Genomic DNA, 27,410 nt, shown 5'->3' on the forward strand with positions numbered 1-27,410 from the left:
GTTGTCCCGTTCGATTCTCAGCTAGAGCGTCTTGTGTGTGGAGGCATACGTGAATGGGGTGTGCCTTCGTTGAAGGTTGTGCATCAGGGCTGGTAACCCAGTACGTAAAAATCCACTACCAATCATTAGTGGACCGGAGTTCCGCTGTGGCGACCCTAACCAGGAAAAAGCCGAAAGACACAAACAAACAAACAAACTGTGCTGAGAATTTACCTCAGATAAGTCTGTAAAACAATGGAGGAACAGCTCATTTGGTTTCCTTCACCTTCATAATTTTTTACTTATTTTAATTATTTACTTTATTTATTCAAATCTGTCATCCAAGGTAGAGCACTAAATCACACAGACTTTTTCAGACTCGACCAGGGAGCATCATCTGGTTAAGTGATGCTCAGAATCATACAATTAGGCACATGGAGGCTGAGTGAATCACACCTTGGACCACACAAAGGAGCTGATTACAAGCTCATAGCCTTTTATTATTTATTACTTTATTTGACATTTGTTAACTGGGTTAGTCTGACTGGGAAAGAAGCCCTTTTTCAGCAGAGGCCTGAAGAGAAAAGCTCCAAGACATAAAAAAAGCATAATCAAAACAAAATGTATCACTAATAATTATGATCTATATTAGTATAACAAGGAAGATGTATTGTACACCAACAGTAAACAGACTTCTAAACAAAATCTTAAGATACTTACATACAGAGAGTAGGAGTGAAGTTAAACACTTGGCAGTTAAAAACAAGTTAAAAAATGAAAAGCACTCAACATCTGACAACTGAGTTTATGACTTTTTTGGTAGATTGTCTGCAGGAAGAAAGAAATGAAATAAGGGTATAGTTACCATATCAGAGTATTAACAGAGATAAAGGAGAAATAAAGGATGAGGACAAATACGTCAGGTTGGAGTGGGGCAGGGGTAAGACCACGTTTTGAGCTTATAACCTTTTAGCATTTTTTTGAAACTGAAATTACTAGTGGTAGCTCTTAGGTCTGGAAGTAGTTTATTCCAGGAATTAGCAACTGAATGACTATACAGAGGTTTACCTATTTGTTTCAGGGGCTTATAGATTTCCAGGAGACGTTGGTCCGCACTATGGAGACAGTGTTTGGGAGTACAGAAAGAGATTAGGGTAGAGAGAGAGCACGGCAGTTGGAGGGATTAGTTACAGCAGAGTCAGTGAGATTGAGTTGTGGAAGTAAGAGTTGCTTCTCAGCTTCTGGCCATAGAAGATTTTTGTAGGGCAGCGCAGTGGTGGGAGCAGTAAGGAAAGTTTGCATTAAATCTAGCAATCTTATTGTAGGTGGATTCAAGTTTGGCCATGATGTTGGTTTGCAGATTAGTGAGTGTAGGTGCAGCAAGAGAGTAGGCAGTAGAAAAGCGTGTGCCAGAGAACGTTCTGTGTCCTTAGGTATTTTTTATTCCTATATAACAGGTCTAGTTTTTGGTGTGTCTTTTTGATGGCCTGTAGGATATGGATGTCAAACTTAAGTTGGTCATCAATAACACCACCAAAGACTTCAGTACAAGTTTTGACTGAGATAGTAGTATTACTGAGAGATGTCAATGTTGTAGAGATTTAGGCAGGAAGAGAAAAATTTTGTTTTTTAGGATCAAGTACAACTTCATTGCTAGTATTTCAACAGATAGAAGTGAGTCTTGGATAAGAGACAGAAGGTGGGGAAGATTATCAGAACAAGATATGATAGTGGACTCATCAGCGTACTGGATAAGAGAGGAGTGGGGACAAGTTGTGTAAAGACGGTTTGTAAAGATATTAAAGAGGAGCAGCCCTAGTAATGATCCTTGGGGTGCACCAGTATGAACAGGCAGGAAAGGAGAGGAGGCAGATAGCCATCTGACAGACTGGAGTCTATCAGAGAGGTTACTGGTGAAGCAGAGTATAGTAGATTGTGGGAGATTAAGACTCTTAAATTTAGATAGAAGCAGAGTGTGGGAGACAGTGTTGAAAGCTTTGGATAAATCGAGGAAGAGACTAGAAACTAGTTTGTTTTCATCACGAGCTTTGGCAATGGTCTGTGTGAAAGTTATGAGAGCAGTGGCAGTGCTATGATGAGGATGAAAACCATGTTGTGTAGGTGTTGGAGAACCTTTCTTGTAAAAGGTATTCAAGGATTTGTTTATGTACATATTTTTCCATTATTTTGGAGAGGGGGACAGAACAGCAATAGGGAAATAGTTAGAGGCGTCTGTAAAGTTTCCTCCTTTATGAAGGGAAATAACATAAAATTTCTTCCATCTTTTGGGTACAGTATTTTCAAGGATGGCTCAACTGATTAAGTATGGAGATGGGGTAGGCAATGGTGTTAGCAGCAATTTTGAGAAATTGAGGGGGTAAGTTATCAGCAGATGTACAGCATGGTTTAAGTTTAGTGAGAAGCAATCTGATATATGCAGTGGGGGTGGGTTTCAGACAGAGGGTTGAGGCAGGGGGGTTAGGAGTGGGATAAGATTTGCAGTTTTATTTTTAGTACGATTTTTGATAGAGTCTATGAAGAAAGTGTTTAGAAGAGTAGCAGTATTAAGGTCAGAGCTATTTGGACAGTGACTATGTGTAGTAAGCTTACCTGGATAAAGGAGCTTATTAACATTGTTCCAAAATAATCTGGAGTTAGAGTGAGGATTATTTAGTGGTTTATGATAGCATTGCCTTTTGTCATTGTGTTCTTTTGTACAGTTCCTGAGTTCTCTATAAATTTGAAGATGGGTTGGCAGATTATTTTTTTCCAGACCTTCCAGGCTCTATTTCTTTGTAACATAAGGTTACAAGTCGGTTGTGATAGCCATGGTAAGATGTTAGATTTTAGTCTAATTTTTCTGATGGGAGCCAAAGAGTTTAAAGTATTAAGGAAGATTTTGTTGAATTTGGAGACAGCCTCATCAAGAGGAAGGTTATACAAGATGGACCAGTTGAAAGAGGAAAGTATATTGTTGAAGGTAGCAGGAATGAAGCTGGACAGTTTGCGAAAGTCTTTGAGATGTGGAGTCTATGGAGTTGAGGAGAATGTCTATGGACTAGGGCTGGAAGATGGTCACTGAAAGAATCAGGAAAAGTACAGAGACTGTGACAGAGGTTTGTGCTGGAAGTGAGAATCCAATAAAGAATTGTGCCAGTGTTGGTATGTTTATTATATCTAGTGGGAGAAGAGATGAGTTGAGAGAAGCCATAGAAGTTAAAGGAACTACAGGGAGAGGATGAGTCTATAGCAGACCGGCCAATATTAACATCACCCAAGATAATGGTCTCATAGGTGATGTTATCAGAGATCCAGGAAAGGAATTGCTTTAGGACAGGAATGTTATTTCCAGGGGAATGTAGATGGCGGCAACAGTGAGATTTTTGTGATTTGGTTTACAATTAACTATAAGAGTTTCAGCAGAGTGAAAGTTAGGAGGGGGTGTGGTAAGAGGGTAAAGTGAGTGTTGTTCTGAGTATAGAATAGCAACTCCTCCCCCCTTTTTTACAGTGATGATCACATCAGAAAATATTATAGCCCGGGGGAAGAACAGCTGAGTCAGAGCTATGTGGTTCTAGCCATGTTTCAGAGAGAGTGAGAATGTCAAGAGTATACTGAGTGATCAGGGAATGAAGAGGGCTTACTTTATTGCTTATACATTGTATATTAAGACAGTTAGGTTTTTGGAAGGTGGGAGGTTAGCAGAGTCTAAGGAAATAGCAGGGGGAGAAATGATGAACAGAGTAGGAGAAGATGGAGAGATGTTGGGGCTGTCAGTATTGCTGTGTGTAGAAGAACTGGTGAGTGGCTCATGATAGGGGTGAAGGCCTTACTCCTTTTTAATAACTGCCAGACAAAAAAAAAGAAAGAAAGAAAGACATTATCATTTCAAAATATCTTTCTTCTAACGATGAGGGATTTTTAATGGGCCACCAAAATAATACAGTAAAAAAGCCCCATATAATTAACAACCACACCAAATGTAAACTTCTCAGGGAAGACCCAGAAGATTGTTAATTATCATCACGGTCCAGTTCTGGACCAAGTGGGGAAATTAAAGTTATGTACTTACCATAACTAGGCATCTGTGTTGTCCATTTTCATTCTTCCTCAACAGATGGGTTACAGATCCGGGCTTGGATGCATTTTACAGACTTCAGATCCAACTCTCGAGCTCCTCCCTGTACCCATGATGCCCTAGTCCACCCCCAATACCTCAGATCAAGTCTGATGCCTTAAAAATCACATTACATAATAGCAGAGAAGAAGAAGAAGAATCAAACCAGGGCTCAAACCTGTAACAGGTTCCAAAAATCCATCAAGTCACTCCAGAAAATCACAAGAAGGGGGAGGAAGGGAGGGGAGTTGAGGAAAAATGAAAATGGACAAGGACACCTAGTTATGCCAAGTACATAACTTTAATATATGATGTTGTCCTTTTCATTCTTCCTCAACATATGGGATAGAATTCCAGCTACATGAATCCTGGGTGGTCCTCATGGAACGATATTCAGTAGAACAGCCAAATCAAAAGCTATGCTTCTAGAAGTCAAATCTAGTTTGTAATGAGGAATAAAGGTATAAGCCATTAGACCAGCTGCTGCTGCACAAATATCATCAATGGAAGTTCTAAACCAGAATGGCCATGGATCTGTTTGAATGGGCCTTAGGTGGTTTTGGTAGGGAGAGGCCTTGATGAGAATATATCCAGGAAATGCAATAAGTTATTCATTTGGCCAATGTAACTTTAGAAACCGGAGAACCCAGTCGACTAGGTGAAAGAGAGACAAACAGCTGGTCCATTTTTCTGAAATCTTTTGTTCTGTGCAAGCAGAAACGTAGTTATCTACACACATGTAAAAGAAGTAGCATGTATTCTCCCTTGTTCAAAAATTTTGGAAAGAAGACTGGTAAATGAATTGTTTGATTTATATACTATATTCAGAAGCCACTTTTGGTAGGAAAGAAGTATTGGTTCGTAAAGCAAGTAAAGCAACCCTTTCATTATAAAAAACAATATAAGGAGCTTTCGACAAAAAGAACTTGAAGTTTTGGAAATCCTTTTAGGAGAAGTAACAGCATCTAAAAAGGCTGTTTTCCAAGAGAGCAATTTTAACTCAGTTTTTGATGAAGGTTCAAAGGGTTGTTGAGTTATGCCTGTTAAATCCCAAGGAGGTGATGGATCTTTCACTCGGGGTCTGAGCAAAAGGGTTCCCTTCAGAAAAGCCTTACATAATTTGGACATACTAAGCAAGATGCATCGTCTCCTGAGTGAAAATTTGATATGGCTACCAAATGTACTTTGACTGTGGAAAAATTAGAACCTTCCTTAAAAAGAGAAGCTAAAAACTTCAGTACAGCAGAAATAGGGGCAGTAAAAGGATCATTGTAATTTTTTAGAGCCCAAATTGAAATATTTTTTTCTATTTGCTCTTGTAAATCTTCTTAGTGGTATCTTTCTATGAGGACAAAAGTATATCACGAACCGGGGAAGAAAGCCTAGGCTATCTAGCTATTAACGAAACTGGAGAAACCATGTGGTTAGTCTGAGGGTTGGGATACTGGGGTGTTTTATTTCCAAGGGATGTGACAGAAGATCTGGACTGAGGTCCAGTATCCAAGGCGAATAATGAAGAGACCAAAGGAAGGGAAACCAGACCTGGAGAGGCCAGAGGGAGGCAATGAGGATAACAGTTATTCAACCAGCTGGCTTTCTGTAAGAATTTTGGGATCAATGGTACAAGGGGACAGGTGTAAAGAAGAACAGAGGGCCAAACGTGGACTAGAGCATCTCTCAATGATTCCCTCTGGGGGGATCAGGGCATTTGTTGTTGTGGGAAGAAGCAAAAAAATCACAGCAGGGTTGGCCTCAATGACGGAAAATTTTCTCTGCCAACTATTGATTGAGATATCACTTGCAAGGCATCAGAATGGCTCTGCTGAGGTTGTCTACTAGTATGTTAGATTTCCCTGGAATGGCACTGCTATTAGAAAGCAGTTGGAGAAGACTGCCCATTGCCACACTCTCATAGCTTCTTGGCAGAAGGGGTAAGATTGAGTTCTTCCTTGTTTGTTGATGTACCAGACCACAGATATGTTGTCAGTTTAGAATGCAAATATCTCTAGAGGGAGAGCATCTTGAAAATCCTGCAGTGCTAGAAGAACTGCTCTCATCTCCAGGACACTGATATGCAAATTAGTCTATTGGGGGACCACATAACTTGGACCGTCCTTTCCAACAATTGCCCCAACCCAACAGGGAGGGGTCTTTGGTCACTGTGGCTAATGGGGGAGAAAGAACAAAGGGGGGGGCAAACTATGTAAATGTCATCTGACTGGATCCACCAGAGTTTATGACTTCTGCATGCCAGGTAAGTCTGACTGAGAAAGATAGGGGCTGTCAAAGAATAGACCACTGAATAACTACAGTATACTGAGGAAGAACACACACACATACGTAATATGCTAATGGGACTAATACTATACACACTGCCATGGACCCTAGGGCCTGAAGGACAAGTCAGACAGGAGAAGCAGGATGAGAAAAAATTTGATGGACCTGAGACCTGATTGTGCATATACAATAAGAAAGTAAAGAAACGATTTGTCTTATTGTTCATAGTTTCATAGGTAGGTACTAGGCTACTGGCCCTAGGGCCTATACAAGCCTAGCCAAAAAAGGTACCCTGGCTTTCGCCATCCAAGAAAATTATTTTCCTGTTTCCCTGTCAAGCAGAACCACAGAAGTGATACCCTGGGAGAATTTCCTATTACCCATCCAATCATCAAGATTTTTCTTGAAGAGTGCTAACGAGGAGCTCTGTTTGACATAGATAGGTAGTCTGTTCCAGAGTATGGGAAGTCTCTGGGACAGGAATCTATCCCTCCAGCATGTTCTGTTTATTGTGGTGACAAGGTTTAGGTCCCTAGAGCATGTAGCCCGGAGGGATTGGGATTTCTTTAAGTGGAGCATGCCCAAAAGCTCTGGGTTAGACATAGCTTTGTATGTTAGGCAGAGATCGCCTCTGAGTAGGCAATATGCGACGGAGTAAAGCTGGAGATTTTTGAGACTTTCTGCGTAAGGCATCTGTTTGAAGCCAGTAATCCTCTTTGTGAGGTATTTTTGTGGCCTTTCCAGTTGTTGTAGATGTCTTGTGAGGTACATACCAAAAGGGGCGCTGTACTCTATAATGGGTCTAATGAGTGATGAGTAGAGGGGAACAATGACCTCTTTTTCTCCGGATGAGAAACCTTTTATGATGAGGTGTGCCACGTACAAGGATTTCCTGACCACCGTGACAATGTGATTATCAAAGGAGAGACTACTGCCCACCTGTGTCCTAAGGTCTCTTATCACACTTTCGGTGTTAAGTAGACTACCGCCTATGTGGTAGTTCATGGGTACAGAGTTTTTACCAAAGGGGATGACAATGCACTTTTTGGCATTGAGCTTGAGACCATGGCTTTCACACCAGCCATCTGTCTCAGTGAGGCCCTTTGGTAGGATGTCCACATCGTTAGGAGTTTCGATTATGGCTCCTAGTTTACAGTCATCTGCGAATTTAGTCAGCCAAAGACCTTCTGTGTTTGGTATCTACTTCTCTGAAGAACAGGCTAACAGGAGAGGACCCAGGACTGAACCCTGTGGTACTCCACTTGTCACTGGTCTGAAGTCTGATTTGGAGTCTGCTACTTTCACAGTGTGGGTTCTGTCAGTAAGCCAGATGGTACGCCATCTTGTGACATAGGGATTTATACCTAGTTTAGTGAGTTTATCTATAATTCCAGAGTGGGGGATGGTGTTGAACACCTTGGCGAGATCTAGATAGGCTGTGTGGACCACCTTACCCTCATCTATGGCTTTGGTGACTACTTCAAAGAAGTCTATCAGGTTTAGGAGACATGATCTGCCTTTTACAAACCCGAACTGTGGGGTCCAGAGTTTGGAGATCACCAATGTCTTTGTTTATGAGTTCCATGATGATACGTTCCATGGCCTTGCTGACCAGGCTCGTCAGGCTAATGGGGCGGTAGTTCCCGGGGTCTGTTGTGCCCCCCCCCCTCTTTGTGGAGTGGGATAAATGTCGCGGTGCACCATTCAATGGCCACAAAGCCTGAGGTGAGGTTATGACTGAACATGGTACTTAGGTGGGGTGCCAGTTCATTCTGTAGTTCATGTAGAAGGCAGCCTGGGATGTTGTCAGGTCCCATGGATGCTGTGTTCTTGGCTTTGGAGAGTGAGGTTTTTACCTGTGCAGCCGTGATTACAGGAACTTTGCATTCTTCTGGTACAAAGATGGGCTCTTTAGGGGGTGAAAGGGGGGTAAAGTTAGCACTGAACCTATCTGCCAGGATGTTGGCACTATCAGTTGGTTCTGTATAGTGTCATTGTGCTGTAACTCAGAGCAGATCTGAGTGTTGCCATTGATATTCTTGACATAGCTATACAATGCTTTGTGGTTGTCTTTAGAATCAGTGGCAATTTTGTTTTCATAACTAGTTTTGGAGGATTTTATGAGGGATCTCAGCTTCTTACTGAGGCTGACCAGGGAGTTCCTCCAATTGTGGGATTTTACTCTTTTTTGCAACAGTTTCTTTCTTCTGTTGTAGAGTTTGTTTATGGCAGAAGACCACCAGATTGGCTTCCTTTTTTTGGGGGATAGCATCTTCGTTCTGTTAGGGATAGCAAGATCCATGCACTCGTGTAAGTGCTTATAAAGTGCATTTGCGTAGGATTCAGCAGTCGTACCTCTATTGTCCATCTGCATGGGTGTCGAAGTTTGCCACTTCTGTTTTAAGAAGCGTGAAGTTGGCTTTGGAGAAATTTTTTACAGTTGTTTTCCTAATGGGGGGTGGGAGCGGGATGTGGATGTCTAAGGTGATTAGCTTGTGGTCGGATCTGACCAACAAGAAGCTGACCTCTGGTGTGGAACACCGGTCACCCATGTTGGTGAAGACCAGGTCTAGGATATTGCTGCCCCTGGTGGGGGTGTGGATAAGTTGATCCAAGGCATTGGAATTGACGATTTCCAGAAAACATTGAGCAAAAGAGTTGGTACATGAGTAGTTTTCCCAGTTAATGGTAGGGTAGTTGAAATCACCCATTATTAGAGTGTTGGGTTGTACCTTAACATTTTTCAGAGCATCAAGAAAAGAGGACTTGGAATCATGCTGCATGGTGGGGGGGGGCCTGTAGCAAGCTACAATCTGGATTGCAGTTTTGCCCAGAGTTAGTTGAACTTGGATAATCTTAGAAGCATTATGCTGAGCAACTAGCTTGGAGGTGTGGATATCCTTAATGAATATGGACACGCCTCCACCTTTAGTGTTTCGGTCTGGGTTTGGTGGCCGAAAGGTGTGGTATGAATTATAGCCTGGTAATGCAGGGGTGCTCTCTGGAGCTTTGAATCAGGTTGTCACTGCACAGATGTCAATGTTCTCCATTTTAAGGAGAGCCTTGAGTGAGTGCATTTTGAGGTTTAGACTTCTTGCATTGAGAAGCATTACCCTCAGATTATGCTTGCTTGTACCTGTTACGGTGATGAATTTGTCATTTGAACTTTGCTTAAAAAAGGCACTATAGGGATGGCAAGAGCCTTTGCCGGTATCTGGAATCCCAAGGGCGACAGGTGCAGGCCATCTCTGGCAAAGCAGCGTGGTCTGTCGATCATGTCATCCCAGGCAGACAGATACTGGATTCCCTTAGAATGACACCAGAAGCTTAGCCAGTTGTTAAAGTCAATCATTTTGTCCTTGTACTGTGGCATCATTCTGGGTGATGGCAGGATGCTACTCAGGGCTAGGGTCATACCTGCCTGGGCTACAAGATCAGAGAGCTCCACCATGTCTCATGTAGTCCAGGGAGGTATGTCTCAGGTCATTCACATCAACATGGACAATGAAAGAGTCATATTTGTACTTGTTGTGGAGTGACCTCAGTGCGTGCGTTATGTGGTGGATCCTGGCACCTGACAGGCAGCTGACAGTAACTTTTTCCTTGTTTAGCCTGGTGAGTGGAACATCAGTGTACCTGACTATAGATAGTCACCTATGACTAGAGTGTTGGGTACATTATGCCTTATGGGCTGTAGTTGAGTGGCACACTGAGTATGTGGGTTATGTGTCATTTGGGTTGTGTTGGGGGATGGAGGTTGCTTGCATTTCTGCTTTGGAGGTCTCTGTTTGGGCAGATTTTTACTGAGAGCCTCCGCAAATGTAGGTGTGTGTTTTGTGCTTCTGTGTGTGTGTTTTGGTGGTGTAGGTTTTGAGGGACTGTGTGATGAGTGTGGTGTGGTGCAAGTGTTTACCTTCTCCTCTTGACTGTCTAGTCCAGTTTGGCCATATAAGTGCATCTTTCACAGGTCGTAGTGTTGGGTGGTAGGAGGAGAGTATTGTCTGTGTACATGAGGCAATTGCTGCATTGTCCCAAGATGCCCAGACTCATCAGCTAGACAGGAGAAAACACCGGGAGCTGACGTTTAGACATGCCTGAATAGGTGCTTATTTATTAAGTACTAAAAACTGTTTTCCTCTAGACAAGTGAGGAAAGTTGAGTGCTGTAGTAATTTGTAACTTATTTAGTGATTACATGAACAAGTGCTGAGCTCAAAGAAACAGATTTGAGCTAAAACTAAAAAGCTGGCTAGTTGCAAGGGGAAATTTGAAGAACAGACTTTATGGCGCCAGGAATTGTATTTAGACGAGCAGCAATGAACTCCAGGCTCTGTACTGGTAGCAGTTTGGATTTGTAAATATTGACTGTAATTGGCAAATTTGGAGCAAATAATCCCTGGACTGTTCTAGGAGATGCATGGTTGGGGCTGTAAGGAGCCAGCTGTTTAGGTATGAAAACACTCTGAATCCTTGCAATCTCAAGTGAGTTGGTACCACTGCCTTACACTTGGTAAACATACTGGGGACTGTGGTGAGTCCAAAGGGCAGTGCTCCGAACAGATAGTGACTGGCTATCAACTGAAAGTTCAAGCATCTTTGGCAGCATTTGTTTATTTTGATGTGATAGTAAACATCCTGAAGATCAAGTGAGCAAATCCAATCGTCCTTGTGTAAAACAGGTAGAATGGACTGAACTATGACCATTCAGAACTTTGATATCTTCACAGATTGGTTCATGTTGCTTGGATCCAAAATTGATCTTGGGTCCCCTGTCTTCTTTGGCACTATAAAGAACCTCGAGTAAGTTGCGAATCCTCTCTGGTCTGGTGGGGCCTGTTGGATGACTCCTTTGTCCAGCAACCTCTGAATTTCTTCAGCTGCAGCTTCTCTCTGACTGGGTGGAATGTCAGGAAGCTTTCTACTTTTGGAAGAGGGTGTTTGGGAAAATGGAATTAAATAATCCCTGGATATTATTTTTAGCACCCAAGAATCTTCTGTTATAGCAGCCCAGGCATCTGGGTATAAGGACAAGCGTTCCCAGACTGGCTCCAAAGGTGCGCAAGCCAGGCAGCACTTCAGGACAGCTGAAAGGGCCTATCCAGAAAGGAATCCCAGAAATCCTGATTTTGTGGGCCTTCTCTGCTGCTAGGATGGTGTCTTCCATTTTAACTCACTCATCTGCCTCTGAGTGAGTTGTCTCTGCATGAATCATGGAAAGATCCCTGGGATTTATGGAACCACATTTTATTGCCTTCTCTTTGATTCCTCGAAAAGGATCACTGAAGGATATAAAAATGAATCCTTACGGCAAAGTCTTTCCTTCCTGTTCACTGAGGGAAATAGTTTATTTCACAAAAGGACCAAACAAGGATATTCCCTCAAAAGGAACACTGATTAAAGAAGACTTGAAAGGTTCTGCAAATTGCATAACCACATCAAGGCATGTCAATGTCTGAACCAACAGCTGGTGAGGTGCCTTCTGCTGCATGAGAAATAAACCTCACGGATGCACTGGAAATAGATAAAGTGGCAGGCTGTGAAGATGATCTTTTGTATTCCTTTGCAGATATGGACTACAAGAGAGATTTTGAGAGTTCCTTGGTCAAATCCTCTGCAATCTCATAAAGTGTACCAAATAGTTCAGGGACCTCAAGGCAAAAGTCACTGAAGCATAAATGTTCTTTCCAAACCTGTCCAGTGCCCTGGACTCTCTGTTATGGGGAGTGGACAAAGGAGCTCTGTTCTGCTAGCGCCTTCTTGATGCAATGGTTGTGGCGGCCACCAAAAAGGACTCCTTTGCTCCAACTGGCTTATCTTACACAGCAGCTAAAATTTTGTCTGGATGGAGTGGGATAAGTTTAACAGAATCCAGTTTCTTCCATGCCCAGTGAGAGACTAGGTTGATAAGCTCATCAGCCGGGGGAGTCACCCAAGATGTAGATGGGCCAGCATAAAAAGCTTCCAGAAATACTAACTCCTCAGGGGAAGGATTATCTGATGACAACCATGTTTCTGCTTAAGGATTTCCAAAATGTCTCCAAATAAGATGTCATCCAGTGGTGATCTGGGGGCCCTTCTCCTTCAAAGTCAGTATATTCAGTGAGACATTCCAAGGGATAATCTATGCGAACTTTTACATGTTCTCTTTCACTGACCATCCTCAGTGGGATGCTCTGGGGAGGTATCCAAAGAGAGAGGTAGTTTTTCAATGGGAAATGTCTGGATGCTAAATGGTACTGGTTGTCCTTGTAAATTAGGTCAGATGGGATCAAAGCTCGTAATCATAGAGGGAAAGGGTGTAGGATTCGAGGATGTATGAGAGACAATCGAATGAGAAAATGCCCTCTCCATAATCTCGAAGGCAGATGGACCTGGAGAAGCTGTGGCTGGTCTCACTGGAGCGGAGACTTCCAAAGCAGGCAGAGCATGACCTTGTCTGCATCCGTGCCTTAAGGAGGCAACAGGACCCAAGGTATCTAGATCGGAGGGGCAAGGATGGATCCGACATCATCGGAGTAGACCCCAGTCCCACAGATCTGATGCTGACGGTCTGGCTCCAAGACTTGTCCCGATCCGAAGAAATAGGAGCAGAACTGGTCAGGGAAACCATCAAGGTTGAAGACAATTCTCTACAGATCTGAAACTGATACTGTCAGAACTCTTGGATCTTGGGGCTCCAAATCTAAAGAATGGATCAGAGAAGGTGGTACAACTGTATACTTTCTCATCATCCCATTCAGTTCTGTTTCAGAAAGACTCTTGAAGGACCTGACAGATGAGGTAGTAGACTGAGGTCTGGAGCGTTTTCTCAGAGTTTGCATCAGATGACAATAGAGCCCAGGATAAATAAGGTTGACTACGAAATTGGGTGAGCAAGCTCTTGGCATATAACAATTGCTAGGAGTTAGATCCGCTGGTTTTGGATCAGTAGGTTGAATAGTGGGACTGGCTGAAATAACTATCGGATCTTAAAACTTAGGATCTGTAGTTTTTCTCTTTAGATCTGACGAACTCGGATCCAATGATCTCCACATTTTTTGTGGAGGCTGCAAGGATGAAAAAGTCTTCTAGGACTTTGGTGGAGATTGCTTTCTATGCTCTGATGGAGCCTTGAATGATTTGCTGGGAGTTCAGCCCTGGAGGAAAAAGAAGACAACAGACGTAATAATCCTTTGAGCACCAGCTTGTTTCTCCTCTCCACAATAGCCCTAGATTTAAATGCGGCACAAATGATACAGTTCATACCCAGATGTGCTGCTCCCAAACAAACTCAAGCCCTACGAGCATATGACTTCAGAATTTTGTGTCCACAGAAGTGCATTTTTTTAAAACATGTAGGCTTCTCAGCCATATTAACTATCAATAACAAAAAAAGAGATTAAGATAGACAAGTAAAATATAACTTTTTTTTTTTTTTTAACAAAGGCAAATTAAGACTATAGAAAGTAGGACTCCCAACAAAGATAGTTAAGAATACCCTGTTTATTTGGTAAGAAAAAAGGGACAGTAAAGGGTACAGTAGATATAAAGAAAGGTACTAACAATGGTACGTCAAAATTAACCTTGCTAAGGTTGACACCTAACAGATATAAGAAACCCAAAAACTAAGAGGGAGGAACTATAAAGTAATTTGCTTACCAAACTTACAAGTGGAGCAGTTTTAATACTCAAAAATACCTACTACACAACCCGAAAATCACTCAAAGTGTGGATCCACATTCATGTGAGATGGTAGCAAATGAGATCTGAGGTATTGGGGATGGACTAGGGCATTGTGGGTAGACAGAGGAGCACAAGACATGGATATGAAGTCTATAAAATGAAGCAGAGTAGGACCAGAGGGTAGATCCATAATCCATACACTAAGGAAGAATGAAAAGGACAACATCAGATATAATGCTTCTGGCAATAACCACAAAGGATTTAGATTACGAGTTGTCAAAAAGCTGCTTTCTATAAGACTGGGATTGACTTCCTCAGCCTCCATCTGACTACTGGGTGAGACTCTGTGCAAGTCACTTACACAAAAAGCTCTCCTGGGTTGAATTTGAAAAGAGTCCCTATAGATCAGTTCTCTATCTTGGCTGACAAATATAAATTAGCTGATTGAATCAATCATTCGATAAAACTTGTGTCAAATTTTTCCTCCACACTGAATTAGAAAGGAGAAAAGCTTTATTTCTGTTTTACTTACCATTACCAAAGATGACAGAAGTGAAGGCACCATCTTGATCTGTCACAACAACCTGTATGGGCAAGGAATCATTCTGGCCAAAACAGCCTGAGATTTTGTCATCTCCTAAATTATTTGTAAGTACTTCTTTTAAGCTTTAGAATTACATTACAAAGATAAAGCTGGACATAGTTCTGAAGGCTTTGAGGTTAAAAGTACAAACATCCATGATGGAATGACATATCCTTCAATAATACAAGCTCAGGCATACATTTGAAAGTCTACAAATTAGAAGTTATGTACCTACCATAACGTTCCATGTTAGTTGTCTTCTCTCGCCTTCTTTCTTGCTGGATGGGTTCGGAGCCGATCCTCGGCTCCGACTCGGCACTTGCTTTAGCTCGAGAACTCCTTTTACCAGCTCGAGGCAACCCTATATCCCATGATGCAAGGCGGAACTACCTCAGATCTCGTTTGGCAGCTAACTAACCCTGCTAAAGACTATCCTAACATAATAGGAACTATGGTTCCTAAAAGAAGTCCTCATAACAATGCTCCTGAGGAAGCAATCTAATAGGAACTCTCCAAGATCTGTCCAGGCCAGGGGGAAGGAGGGAGGGACGCAAGAAAGAAGGCGAGAGAAGACAACTAACATGGAACGTTATGGTAGGTACATAACTTCTAAATGTTAAGTTGTCAATCTCGCCTTCATTCTTGCTGGATGGGACCGCGTCCCTAGCACCTGTATCCCGGGTGGCTCAATGGAACAGACTCTTGAGAACTGTGGAACCAAAACTGGCCCTATCTCTGGAGGCCAAATCCAACTTGTAATGAGACACAAAGGTATGAGGCGTGGCCCAAGTAGCTGCTGCACAAATAGTATCAATGGGTAGTCTATCCTGAAAGGCTACAGAAGTGGATAGACTCCTGGTCGAATGTGCTTTTGGCTTAGAAGATAGTTGTTTGCCTCTAAGAGAGTACACATAGGAAATGGTGGAAGTCAACCACCTGGATAAGGTCACTTTAGAAACTGGAAGACCTAACCTGTTTTCTGCGTAGGAGACAAACAATTGGTCTGATTTTCTAATTTGTTTAGTCCTATGCAAGTAGTACCTGAGCTGACGATGGACATCCAAAAAATGCAGCTTCTGTTCAGCTCTGTCAGAATAGTTAGGAAAAAAGACTGGTAGATCTATAGATAGGTTAATATTGGTTTGAGATACAACCTTGGGGAGAAATGAAGGGTTAGTTCTTAACGAAACCCTATCCTTATGAAAAACCAGATAAGGTGAACGAATACAGAGGGCTTGAATCTCAGAAACTCTTCTTGCAGAAGTAACAGCCAGTAAAATATAGTTTTCCACGTCAATAACTTCAAAGAACATGTAGCAGACGGCTCGAAAGGAGGTAGAATCAAGGATGCCAACATTAAGTTTAGATCCCATTGCGGAGGAGGGTGTTTCACAGGCGGTTTTAGGAGAAAAACTCCTCTCAAAAAGGCCTTGCATAATCTATGAGACATGATGTTATTGTCATGCAAGCCAACATGATACTTGGAAATAGTAGCCAGTTGTACTTTGACTGTAGATGACGAGGATCCTGAATGAAAAACCTCCGCCAGGAAATCCAAAACAGAATGTACGGGAGCAGTAAAAGGATCAATATTTCTGGCGTTTGCCCAAATCGAAAAACGTCGCCACTTGCTAGCATAAATAGTTCTAGTGGACGACTTCAAAGAAGACACTAAAATGTCTCTGACCGAGTCAGAAATCATTGGTAGCCTGGCTAGGGAAGGAAGTGGAGCAACCAAGCAGTGAGGTTGAGAGAATGAATGGCCATGTGCTGCTGACCCGACTGGTGGATCAAAAGATCCGGAACTGGGTCCAGATGCCAGGGCTGCACCAGAAGATGACGATGCAGAGACGGAAACCAAATTTGTCGAGGCCGATATGGAGCAATGAGGATCAATTTGGCTCTCAAAACAGTGGCTTTCTGAATGACTTGTGGAATCAATGGAAAAGGAGGAAAGGCATAAAGAAGTCCCCGAGGCCAATCCTGGGTTAGAGAGTCTCTCAAGGGTTGGCCTGGAAGGGGAAATAGTGTGAAGTAATCTGGGCAATTGTTGTTTTGAGGGGTAGCGAAAAGATCGCAACAAGGAGTGCCCCACTTCAGAAAAATCTGATCCACTACAGATTGATTGAGAGACCACTCGTGAGGCATCAGAATAGATCTGCTTAGCTTGTCCGCCAATAGGTTGGACCTGCCGGGGATGTGCGTTGCTATCAGAAACCGCTGAGAAGAGATCGCCCATTGCCAAAGTCTGAGAGCTTCTCGACATAATGGATAGGACCTGGTTCCGCCCTGTTTGTTGATGTACCAGACCACGGACATGTTGTCCGTTTGTACTGCAATAGTCCCCGTGGGAAGAAAGTTGTCGAGGGCTTGCAACGTTAAAAGCACTGCTCTCATCTCCAGGACATTTATGTGCAGATGGTATTCTATGGGTTGCCACGTCCCGTGGACCATCCTGCCCTGATAATGCCCCCCCCACCCGATCAGAGAGGCATCCGTGGTGACTGTGGCAATTGGAGGAGGGGGAATAAAGGGTCGGCCCTGATGAAGAAGAGGGGAAGATATCCACCATTGTAGATGAGCCCTGCACGACTGTGTTACCAAGACTTCGTGCCTCATCGGAAGATTGTGGTACGACCACTGCGTGAATAACATCCACTGCAGGAGACGCATGTGGAAGCGAGCCAGTGGTAGAAGAACAATGGCCGCAGCCATTAGGCCTAGAACTTTCAAGACAAACCTGGCTTTGATTTTGTTGCTTTGTAACAGAAGCCGAACAAATTTTTGGATGTCCAGAACTCTTTGATCTGTTAGCCTGGCTAACATTTTGACGGTATTTAACTCTGCGCCTATAAAGGTGATAGATTGGCAAGGCAGCAGAGGATTTTTCAAATTTACCGAAATTCCCAGTTTCTTGCAAAGCTGTAGGGTGTAGTCTCTGGACTGAAGAAGCTGATGCTTGGTGGTGGTGGAGAGGAGCCAGTCGTCCAAATAAGGAAACACCTGGAATCCTCGACGTCTCAGGTGAGCTGTGACCACTGCCATGCATTTGGTGAACACTCTGGGGCTGAAGTGAGGCCAAAGGGCAGTGCTCTGAATTGGTAATGACTGGTCCCCAGCCGAAAGCGGAGAAACCTTCTGGAGCGTCTGTGAATCTTTATGTGATAGTACGCATCCTGAAGGTCTATAGAGCACATCCAGTTGTCCTTGCCCAGAAAGGGCAGAATGGACTGAAGCGTGACCATCCGGAATCTTGCCTTCTTGACAGACTTGTTTAGTCTGCTCAGGTCTAATATCGGTCTCCAATCTCCCGTCCTTTTGGGAACCAAAAAGAATCTTGAGTAGAAGCCGGATCCTACTTGGTCTGCCGGCACTGTCTGGATGGCTCTTTTTTCTAGGAGTTTTGAAACCTCCTGTCTTGCCAAATCCCTTTGACCGGGTGAGATGTCTGGAAGGGATTGTAGAGGTACGGGAAACCTTTCGAAGGGGATCTTGTAACCCTCGGATATGATCGACTGTACCCACTTTTCTTGGGATAGGGATTGCCAGGCTACTGGGTACAGTGAAATCCTTCCCCCGACTGCCTCCAAGGGTGGGCAGTCGGGCAACACCTCAGGGATGCTGAAAGGGCTTCTCAGGAAGAGACTCCCTGTTGCCCTGGTTCTGAGGACCCCCCCTGCCTCTAGGGCGGCGTCTATTATTGTTACCCCCTCTGCCTCTGGGGGTAAACTGACCACGTGTGTCCGGTGTAGCTCCTTGGGCTTTACGGAACCACATCTTCCCCCCTTTCTGACCCTTGGGATAAGGTCTAGAAGGAGTGGAAAAATGGACTCCAACGGCAGAAAGAGTTTTACCGTCCTGCTCACACCTGGTCAAAGTATCCTTCACCTGAGGTCCGAACAAAGCCGAACCATCAAAGGGGGTATTGGTGAAGGATGCCTTAAAGGGGTCCGCAAAATTACACAGCCGCATCCAGGCTTGGCGTCTAAGAGCAACACCTGTGCCTGCGGCCCTGCTTGCTCCATTGGCCGCATAAGATATGAGCCGCATGGAGGAGTTAGATATGGAATTCAGGATAGCAAGCTGTGAGGCAATCTTTTCCTGAGCCCCAGCAGCAGAAGGATCCTAGACTACTTCTCCCAGTTCCTTGAGAATATCTCGTTGAAGCCTGGTGAAGTGACAAAGGTAATTCAGCGAACGCATAGCAAAGGTCGCTGAAGAAAACATCCGCTTTCCATACCTGTCCATGGTCCTAGAATCCTTATTAGGAGGATGGACAGGTACTGAAGGATCCGCCAGTTCCTTCTTAGTGGCCGCCGCCACCACCATAGCATCCACAGAGACACCTTTGGAAAGGAACTGTTTATCCGAAGGGGCCGTGATGAACTTGGATGGTCTCCTGGGGACAGGTTCCACAGAATCTGGAGCCGCCCACGCCTTCTGAGCCACTACCTGCATAAGTGGGTCGAAAGGCGGAGACACCCAGGAGGTGGAGGGTCGGGATCCAAACGCCTCCAGGTATACCGACTCATCCTCGGAGGGGTCAATGGAGGGCCAATTCCCCCTCTGTTTGAGGAGCTCAAGGATGTCTGAAAAAGAGACATCCTCAGAGGGGACCGGGGAACCCTCCGACTCATCTAAGTCGGTATCAGATGTAGTAGACTCGGGGAGTCTGTGTGTTTCCTCTTACCGTCCTCTTCCGAGGGGTTCCCCTGCAGGATCAGGAGAAACCTCGGAAGAGGAGGAAATTCCCAGTGGGGAAACCTGGGGCGATGGATCCCTGGGCCTGAGAGCAAGAGGCTGGCAAGAGGCATCTACAGGCACTGATGAGGGAGGAGCTAGAGGGACGGACCGTTGACCTGGCTCTGAGGCCAGGACACTCCTCATCACCTCAAAGGCTCCTCTCCCCGGGAGACCAGAACACACCCGCTCCGAAGAGACAGGAATGGTCGGCTCCAAAGAGAGAGAAGGCTCCGAGGCCGATGTCGGTGCCGAGCTTACCAAAGCCGAAGCCCCGAGAGGGAGAGCGGGGTCGGACAAGGGTCCGATGCCACTAGCCCCCTCGGAGCCGACAGTGGAAACCCGACGACCGGATCCTTCCAAGGAAGGTCTCAAGGAAGAGATCGGAGCCGAGGACGACGGAGCCGAAGGATGTATCGGCTCCGGCATCGAAACAGTCGCTGTCCCGAGAAGCTCCGGCTCCGAACTCTGGTGTGGAGTCGGAGGAGGAAGCTCAATGATAGGGGTTATAGCCGCAGTCTGTTGAGATGGGCTATGGAGCATTTGGGCCAGTGCCTGAGACTTCAACAGCCTGCTTACCACCCTCTCCAAGTCGTGGTCAGACAGCCTGGAAGATCTCGAAGACCGGCTCCGATGGCTCCGCTCCGATAAAAGAGGAGACCCCGGAGCCAAGTGGATACTCATAATAGAAGGGGACCGGGATCTCTTATGGGTCGAAACCATCGGAGCCGAAGTCCCTTGAAGTCCAGATGGAGCCGAGGATATCTCGGCTCCGATGCTGGATAAAGTGTCGGCTCCAGCCGGAGCCGACAAGGCCACAGTAGTCAGGGTATCGGAGCCAGCCGGCACCGAACCCACTACTTTAGAAGAAACAGTATCGACTCTAGACGGAGCCGATGTCGGCTCCGACAGAGCCGGAGCCACCGGAGGAGGCTTGGACACTGTAGCCTGAGCCTTCGGTGGCTTATGAGGTTTTAATGACCCTGATTTAGGAGGAGAACCTTCAGGTTTAAGCAAACCTCGGAGGATAAGTTTGTTCCTCCTTTCCTGCAGGACTCTCTGGCTAAAAGCATGACACAACGCACAGGAGTCCTGCAGGTGCAAAGGCCCCAGGCAATACACACAAGAAGTGTGACCGTCTGTCAGGGACATTTTCTGACAGCACTGGTCACACTTCTTGAAGCCTGAGACCTTGCCTTCTCTAGACATCCTAAGGAGGATAGACACAAACAGTCCCCACAAACACACAAATTAATCCCTACACAAACACACAGGAAGGGATAACCAAGGGGGAACTAGGCCTGACTAAACTACTGTAACTTAAACTTATAAAAGTTTATAAAAGGATCGAAAAAGAGGGTAAGGGTGGGCTGTAACTAGTTTACAGGCTAAACTGACACTCAAAAGGGGAAATAAACTCCTAACTACACTTTTCTTATTTTACTAAGAAAAAACTTACCTCAGCTGGCAAAGGAGACCTCTTTCGCTAAGCGGCAAACGAGATCTGAGGTAGTTCCGCCTTGCATCATGGGATATAGGGTTGCCTCGAGCTGGTAAAAGGAGTTCTCGAGCTAAAGCAGTGAGTCGGAGCCGAGGATCGGCTCCGAACCCATCCAGCAAGAATGAAGGCGAGATTGACAACTTAACATAAGTCATTCTGCATCTTGGTCAAGTTTTCTTAGCTTGTACAACTACAAAATGACCATGTTGCTCTGATGAAGGTATTTTGTTTTTTAAACACATTTATTAAAATGTCATTTAAGACAGAAGCACACATACATTACTGTTATCAGGCATTGCTGACAAACACAAGAGGTTATGTCACCCAGTGGATAGCCAACTGGCTCATGGACAGGACCCAGGAAGTTAGAATTGGGGAGTCCACCTCTACAAAGAGGCCAGTCACAAGTGGAGTCCCTCAGGGATCAGTCCTTGGACCTCTCCTTTTTGGCATTTACTTCTCGGAAGTCAAGGCCAATGTTACTGGTCTCTGGCTGACTAAATTTGCAGATTACAAATTAGGAGCGGTCACTGAATCTCACACTGACACAAATATTCTCTAGGAAGGCTGACACAGACAAACAACTGGTGTCAGACCCACGGACTAAAACTAAATGCCAAGAAATGTATAATAGTATCCTTTGGGAAGTCATTCATCCCTGGTAACTATCATATTGACAACACACCCCTTAGAGTTGACCCAGTGGTCAGGGACACACAAGGAAAGTAATCTAGTCTTTGATCATCACGTGTCTACAGTGGAGAGGAAATCATTCTATGTCGCACAACTTATAAACAAAGGTATGGCATCGATGTCCAAGGAAGACATTGTTCCACTGTATTCAGCATTCATCTGATCTATCGTTGAGTACAATGCCCCCTCTGGTATGTACCTAACCAGGCATATCCAACAACTGGAATATCCACAGAGGTTCCTCACTAAGAGAACACAGGGCGTAAGTAATATGTCCTATGCAGACCACCTAAATGCCCTATCCCTGTATTCTGTCTCATATATGCTTTTGAGGGGAGAGCTATGCCTGGCATACAGAGCATTGTCAGATCCCACACTGATGGACCTCCTGCACATCCACAATACAAACAGCACCAGAATTACCCGTTCTAAAGACTTAAACCTTGTCTGTGATTTAAAAAGACCTGCTGGAGAGATTAGGTATGTATCCCAGAGACTACCCATCTATAGAACAGGCTCCCCATCCATGTGAAGCAGAGTTCCTCCTTAACCCAATTCAAGTCCAACTTGGACAACTGGATGGGAAACCGGAAATTCATCCCTGGTTTGGCACCTATGTCTCTAATGAAAACAGATAACCTGTAAATGGTTCATCTCCCAGGCCCATGCTTACACTTATCAAGGGTATCAGAACTTGTCAGAGAGTTGGGATGCATGACTAGGCTTAAAATAGGCCCTTGTGGTCGTTAGCCTACTAAACACGTATGAACCTATTAAAAGAAGAGAAAACAAACCACATTAACATTTTCCATTTACACACATTATACATTATTCATTTTCTTTCTTTTTAAAAACTGGATTTCAGTCCAACAAGACATAAATCACTCAATTCCGGTCTTCTGTTAAACCTCACTCCTCCTCCTTTTGAACATTATTCTGCATGTATTGTTCCCACAAATTCTACTTCTAGCTATATAATTTACTCCTTCCGTTTTCTAAAGATCCACCTTCCAGTACTTTTACCACTTTTATAACATTCAATACTTCAAATACAATTGATTTAGAGTTTGATTTTCATTTAATGGCAACTGCTATTTTGAAAAGCAAAAGATAAATTGAACAGGGCGTACCATTTCTAGGTAAATCAGATTCTGTGTCCCAGCTCAAAAGAATAATTTCCTCAGTTACAGATATTTGCTCCCTCAATATTTCTGATAGAGTAGTTTGTACAGAATTGTTTAAATCACTGAACTCATCACACTCCCAAAATGTATGTTCCCAGCTACCACTTTCTTCCTCATCACACCTTCAACATTTGCTAACTACTGGAGGAAAAATTATTTGAAGTCTGCTTGGGGTATAAAACTACCTATGAAAACATGTCCAAGCAAATACTGTAAAACGTTTGGACTTTGTTGCATACTTGAGACCCATACATATGTCCTCTCATTGTTCCCTTGTAAATTCCTTTTCAAGTCTTTCTTCCAAATCTTTTCCAACCTCCTTGACTGATTCTTAAAGTTATCATGCAATATTTTATATGCTCTACTAATTATCCCTATTTTAACAACAGCTTCTATTCTAGATTTGACTAAAATCTCTACCTGAGCAAGCCTTTCACTTAGGACTCCCTTATCACGTTATCATTGCTTATATATGGATATCAATTCTTGATAGGGAAGGCAGCCACAAACTTCTACTTGGACTCATCCCACTCTATTACCTTTCCCTCTTCAGTTATTTGCTCTCAAGCCTTTGGTTCCTTTGCCAGTTTTCTCCAGGAAATTCCAGAGTCCCCTCTTACCTATTTTCTCTACCTCTACCGTATTTTCCCCGAAAATAAGACCGGGTCTTATACTTTTTCCCCTGCTGAAATACGCATTAGGGCTTATTATCAGGGGATCCCTTATTTTCCCGCCCCGTACAACACTCTACATTTATTCATTTATTCATGTACACAAATTGACATTTATTTGGTACTTTTCCATTATTGGGCAACAGTTCTAGGCAACGCATTAACAACTGTGTGATAATTCTACATAAACAGTGCAACAAACATTTCAACTTCAGAATATCTACACATTGCCTTTCACAGTGCAATATTTAATGCTTAACAGAAAGTGCAGACAAATCTCAATACATGTGTATTGGAGGAGGAGAATAAAACAAGTGAATAACTGCCACTTTTTGAGTGGTGATGCTTTCGTTATTCCTTACCCAAACCGTAAGAGAAGAATGATGGAAAGTCATACAAATTAAGTCTGGGAACTAGTGGCCTTACTTGTAATTACCCCTTGATAATGAAACGTTACCTTAATACAATAAAGTCAAAAAAATGACAAGAGCTTGCTGGCAGCTGAAAGCAGAAGCAATCCATTATGTTGCCCCGAAAACGGAAAAGTTATTCAAATACAGTCATGTCATCATCTTCTGGAACAATGTCAAGTCTCCAACCCCGAATTCCAGCCTGAATTTCTTGCGACTCCATTTCCTGTGGAACCATTGGCCCCAATCTGTCATGTCTAGCAATAGAGCTCTCCTTAAATGAGCACTGCTTTATGTGTAGCCTGCTTGTAGTGCATTGGCAACACAGCTGTCAGTGATTTTATCCCATGAATTCTTCACCCAAGTCACATCCTCTTGCAGGCTAGGCTTCACAAAGTTTCCATGCTGATTTTTCTCCATTCTATTTTCAATGTAGTCATTGACTTCCATGTGCAAATGGTCCTTGAATGGCTTGTTTACTGCAATATCAAGAGTCTGGAGATAGACAGTCATTCTTGCGGGAATCATTGTTTGATCTATTCTTCTCTGTGCAAGGAATTTCATGTTTTTTTGCGCGGTGAGTGTTGGCTGAATCCCAGACTAACAGACCTCTTTCGCCACCACGCAAAACAAGTGGCAGCATAACATCAAGTCACTTCCTTATAACTGCTTGTGTGCACCAGGCTTTTTCGGTTTCAAGAATGTAAATGTCTGAAACACATTCAATATTATCTTTCTTGCCTTTACTAATGATTAGAGGTGGGGTTTTCTTTCCATCTAGACGAATTGCCAAAATACAGGTAACACGTGCACTTTTGTAACCAGTGGAGGGAATGTAGATTGACGAGGCACCCCTCCGATCAACTGTTGTTTGAGATCCTTGGCCCATAAACACTGCAGTTTCATCCACAGCAATCATGCTGGCAAGTTGGTATTTAGAAAAGTCGATGTCACGAACAAAGGACTTGAATGCAAGGGCACATTTAGTAACTTCAGTATCTTCCAGCTTGAACAGTGTTGTTGATCTTCTTAGAGACAGTTCATATCGCTGAAGGAAGCCATCCAGCCAATGTTGTGATACTTTGAATTCTTCTGGGGATATTTCTAACTGTGGTGCCTGTGCACAACCATAGCCTTTGCTCTCCTGTTAGCAATCCATTCACAAATGATGTCTTCCAGCTCAGGAAATATTAGTTGCTGACCTGATCCACACTTGCACTTCTTAGCATTTCCCTCGTCGGCCTGTTGACTAAGGTCATCGTACACTGCTTGCCATTTTCGGACCATTCAGAGATACAACTTCTCTTTGCAGAAAGCCATCAGATTCTTTCGCCGGGAGTCTTCCAAGATTCCTTTCTTGTTTGTTTGTTTGTTTGTGTCTTTCGGCTTTTCCCGGTTAGGGGTCGCCACAGTGGAACTCCGGTCCGCTAATGACTGGCAGTAGAGTTTTACGTGCTGGCTTGCCAGGCCTAACGCACAACCTTCAACGAAGGAACGCCCATTCACGCATGTCACCACACAGAAGACGCTCTAACTGAGAATCAAACGGGCAACGTCTAACTGTGAGGTGACAATGCTACCGCAGCACCACCACCACTCGACGGAATAGCTGTTTCTTTATGCACTCATCTTGTCTGGGGGGGGGGGTTAATTGAAGACTTACGAGACACGAGTGGCAACACAAAATGGTGATGGTTAAGAAGACACAACCACACCCGTTCGTTATCAAATGGGCACGTTCTTCGTGTGTTGTCTGCACTTTGACCAATCAAAAGTACACTTGCCAGTGTTTATGGGCCAAGGATCTCAACCGTGAAGTTTGACTGAGGATTAGGGTTACAGTAAGAATCATGGAGGACTCCTGGGGAAAGAATCTCACGACTTTCTGCAAAGAGAAGTTGGGCGTCTGAATGGTCCAAAAATGGCAAGCAGAGTACGATAACCTCAGTCAACAGATGTCAATAATATTATTTTATAATTCAACATGTCCATCGTGTGTTGTTGATTATCTTAACTGGGGCTTATTTTCAGGGTAGGGCTTATATCATGATCACCCTGGAAAACCATGCCTGGCCTTACTCTCTGGTTAGGTCTTATTTACAGAGAAATACGGTAGTTGCAGTCATTCATATTGGCAAAAATTTCTTTCTCTACCCACGTGTTGGCTTAGTGCTTATAATACTCTCTACAACTTATGAATATAATATTCTGTATCATGGTTATTACTCCCCTTAAGGATCTGCATCCAAAATACCACTATCTCCTTAATTTGTGATCCACCCTTCATCATCATCATCATCATCATCATCATCATACCTTTCACTTTGAATTATAACCTTCTTCTTATTTGACCATGAATCTTAACTATTTAGCTCTAAAATATTCTTTCAAATCAGGAAATTTGAAACCTCTTTGTTCTACTGAGATGATCAACTAATCACACTTGACTCTTTCCCTCTTCCTCTCCCAAACAAAGTCCTTCAACTCTTTATTAACTGTCCACAACTTCTCCGGTTGATAAAAATACACCTGATCTATAGTATAAAACTAAGGAGAAAAAAAACATTTTAACTGTTTGTACCTTACTATACATATCCAAATTCACAGTGGTACAGCGGTAGCGTTGTAACCTCACAGCAAGACGTTCTCCTGTTCGATTCTTGGCTGGAGTGCCTTCTGTGTGGAGTCTGCATGTCCTCCCCGCGGTCAAGTGGCCTCCGAAAGACATGCGTAAATGGGCATGCCTTCGCTGAAGGTTGGGCGTCGGGCTGGCAACTCAGCACCATAAAAATAGACTGCCAATCATTAGCGGACTGGAGTTCCGCTGTGGCGACCCCTAACCGGGAAAAGCCAAAAAGCCAAACAACCACCTTACTATACATATCCATAAACAAGAGCTCCCAGTTTATAGATTTTTGTATTATCTTTTTTGTCTCTTTCCGCATACCCTTATTTCACATAACTGTATCCTTTTCAATCCATACTCTCTTCAATTTCTATAAATCATTTGGGTTTCTGATACCATGGCAGGAATGGACTCCATTCCTCAGTCAAAGTATGATTAAAGTTCATGACAATAGTATTGTTTCAATCTTTGATGTCAGCCAGAAGTGCTCTTCGCAGCACCCGTAATGTGCCCAGCAATGACTCCTCCTGTAATTTGTATGGAGTTACATGCATCAGTAACATATCTAAGTAAGATTGTAGATTCTTTTTTTTTTTTTTTTTTTTATATAAGAGACATCGCTCCTACTACTATTGGAACTGTCTGGGTATCTTTCTTCCACATTGCTCTCGTTTATGCCTGCAAATCCTGACATTTTATGACTTTGTATCTCTCTGTAAGCAAGACACTGTAGTCACTGGGTGTAGCGATTTCAATGATCAATGCTATTTTTGTCATCTTTTCATGGACCATTATATCTGGTTTTCTCACATCCATATTTTGAAATGTTGGTAATGGTTGATCCCACATGATGTAGATTTCATCATGTATCATGATGCTTTGTGGCTCATGTTTCCAGTGTTTTTCAGCTACTTCAACATTGTAATGTATGCACAATTCCCAGTGCAACAGTCTTACCACATTATTAT

The 27,410-nt window shown here is 43.6% G+C and overlaps 1 protein-coding gene across 8 annotated transcripts in view; it reads right to left on the reverse strand.

Annotated features, from left to right (window-relative positions):
- Window positions 1-27,410, reverse strand: part of CEP170 (centrosomal protein 170) — a 2,077,048-nt gene that overhangs the window by 1,451,903 nt on the left and 597,735 nt on the right. The gene's annotated exons all lie outside the window — the stretch shown is intronic.

This window comes from Protopterus annectens, chromosome 1.part2, assembly GCF_019279795.1.
Source record: "Protopterus annectens isolate FY-2018-M chromosome 1.part2, PAN1.0, whole genome shotgun sequence".
In the NCBI taxonomy this organism is placed as follows: domain Eukaryota; kingdom Metazoa; phylum Chordata; order Ceratodontiformes; family Protopteridae; genus Protopterus; species Protopterus annectens.